General features: G+C 80.4%; 1 non-coding gene across 1 annotated transcript; it reads left to right on the forward strand.

Moving 5' to 3' along the window:
- The first annotated feature begins 1689 nt into the window (after positions 1-1689).
- LOC137465905 (5.8S ribosomal RNA) lies at positions 1690-1842 on the forward strand. Its single transcript, XR_010994882.1, has one exon. It is a non-coding gene; the product is annotated as a 5.8S ribosomal RNA (ribosomal RNA).
- The last annotated feature ends 658 nt before the right edge of the window (positions 1843-2500 follow it).

Raw genomic sequence — 2500 nt, forward strand, 5'->3', positions numbered from 1 at the left:
GGACGCTCCCCCGAGGGCGGCAGCGGGGGAGGCACCCCGGCGGGGCCATGCAGGTCGTTTCCCTCGCCCCAGGGCCAGGTACCTAGCGCTCCGCGCCTCGGCGGTCCCAGGCTTCCCCCTCGGCGTCGTCAAACGCCGCGGGAAGGACCGAAAAAGGGGCCGCCGAGCCGGGCGGCGGTTTAAAGACTCGGGCGGCTCGGCGCGCCCCGCCGCGGCGGCGGCGGCGGCGGCGGCGGCGGCGGCGGCGGGTGGCGGGCGGTGGCGTTGCGGCTCCATTGAGGGGTGGGGAGCTACTCCCGCCGATCCCCTGCGGTGGTGTCCGCGGCCACCGGTCGCGCCCGCCGTCGCGGCGGTCGTCCCCGCCGCGCGCGCGCGTGCGGGGGTAGTCGCGCCGCGCCGGGGAGGGGCGCCCTGCCCCCCCCTCTTCGCGGCCCGGCCTCGGCGGAGAGGCCGCGGCGCGCGCGGTCGGCCGCGGGGCCGACCCGCTGGGCTCGAAACGGGCGGCGCCGGCAGAGGGCGCGCGCTCTCTGCCCTTCCTCAGCCGCGGGGCGGCGGCCGCCGGGGCCCGCCGCGCGCGCTCTCTCTTCTGGGCCGCCGCGGCCGTCCCGCGCGGGCGGCGCCGCGCCTGGCGCGGCCGTGCCTCTCTCCCCTCGGCGGCCTTCGTCTCGAACGCACCGGCGGCGCCGGCCGCCGGCCGGCCGTCCGCCCGCCCGCCCGGGGCGAGCGCTCGGCGGTCCCTCCGCGGTCGGAGGCCGGCGAGCGCGGGCGGCCCCGCGCCGAGCGGCGGCGGCGCCGCTCGGCCGGTGTTCCCGCCGCCCGCGGGCACGGGACCCTCCCCGTGGCCCTTCGCGACCGCGCGCGGTCCGAGGGCAGGGGTGGCGGGCGGCCGCGGGGGCGCTTCCGCGCCCGCTCTCCAGGTGGCGAACGAGGAGAGCGGGCGTCGCCCCCCGGCTCAGCGCCGCACCGCCTTCCGCCGGGCGCGTGCTCGCGGAAGGGGGCCCCCGACGGTGCGGGTGGACGGCGGTTCCCGGGAAGTGCGGCCCGCCGCGGCGGCGGGTCCGCCCTCGGGCAGCCCTCGGGCGCTCGCCTTCCCCCGGCGGGCAGCGGTCCGGCGGGGGGGGGCGCGGCGCCCGGCGGCGGGGCGGCGGTCGTCGCGTGGCGTCTCGAGCGCAGCAAGGCCCCTGGGGAGAGAGAGTCGGCCGCGCGCGTGGGCGCGGCGGCGCTCCGCGAGAGCCGGCGCGGCGGCGGTTCCAGGGGGGAGGCAAGCGCGCGCGCGGGGTCCGAGGGCCGCGCGCCGGCGCGTGGCGCCGCGCCGGCGAGGCCGGGCGGGCCACCGCGCTCCCGCGGCGCGCGCCGCGCGGCCCTCCGCGCGGAGGGCCGGGCCGAGCCCGGGCGCCTGGGCCGCCTCCGAAGGACGGCACACGTAGGCGGCGCCTCCCCTCGCCGGGCGGGGGGAGGCGGTCGGGGGCGCGGGTCCCCCCGCCTCTCGGCCGGCCTTGGGAGCGTTCCGTGGGGTTCCTCCCGTGTTCTTCTCGCACGCGCCCCCTCCGGGGTTTTCCGCGTTGCTCGTACGGTCGGAGCCAGGCCCCGCGCGGGGCCTCGGCGCCAGAGAAAAAAAAGGGGGGCCGCTCCGGGCGAGAGCGGCTCCCGGCCCCCCCGCGCGCGCGGGGTCGGTGCCGAAAGCCAGACAACTCTTAGCGGTGGATCACTCGGCTCGTGCGTCGATGAAGAACGCAGCTAGCTGCGAGAATTAATGTGAATTGCAGGACACATTGATCATCGACACTTCGAACGCACTTGCGGCCCCGGGTTCCTCCCGGGGCTACGCCTGTCTGAGCGTCGCTTGACGATCAATCGCCGCCCGGGGGCCGCCCCGGCGGCGCGGCTGGGGTCGCTTCGCAGGCCCGTCGGCCGCGGCAGCGGTTGCCGCGCGAGGGCCTTCGTCCCCCTAAATGCAGACTCGGGGAGCGCTCCGTAGCTCCCCGCTCCCGGAGCGAGCCGCTGGGGCGGAGCTCGTCCTCGCCGGGGCCGCACCGCCTGGCGGTGGCGGCGGCCGGGGAGTCGGAGCGAGTGAGACGGCGCCGAAGGCGCCCCGCCGAGGGCCGAGGGACGAGGGCGAGAGGGGAGGCGAGGCGCGGGCCTCGCCTCCGGCCTCCCCCCCGCGCGGGCGGCTGTCTGCGGGTGGGTACCGTGCGCGGGTACCGTGCCGCTGCCGCCGCGCGCGGTGCGCGGGGGGCCGGGGGCGGGGGCGACCCCCGAGGCCGCTCCTTCCCCCGCCCCCTTCCGTCGCCGTCTCGGGGCGTCAAGGGCGCCGTCGCTTTCCTCGCTCTCTCCCCGCCGAGGCCGTCGCGCGCCGCCCGGCCGGTCTTCCCCCTCGGGGCCGTCTCTGCCGCGCTGCCTTCTTTCGGTTCTCGTCTCCGGGACGGGGGTCTCCTCCTCCTCCGCGTCTGTCTCGCGCGCTCTCGGTCGGTCGGACGCTCTCGCCGTCTCCGGCTCGCCG

The sequence above is a fragment of the Anomalospiza imberbis genome, unplaced genomic scaffold (genome assembly GCF_031753505.1).
Source record: "Anomalospiza imberbis isolate Cuckoo-Finch-1a 21T00152 unplaced genomic scaffold, ASM3175350v1 scaffold_119, whole genome shotgun sequence".
Classification (NCBI taxonomy): Eukaryota; Metazoa; Chordata; class Aves; order Passeriformes; family Viduidae; genus Anomalospiza; species Anomalospiza imberbis.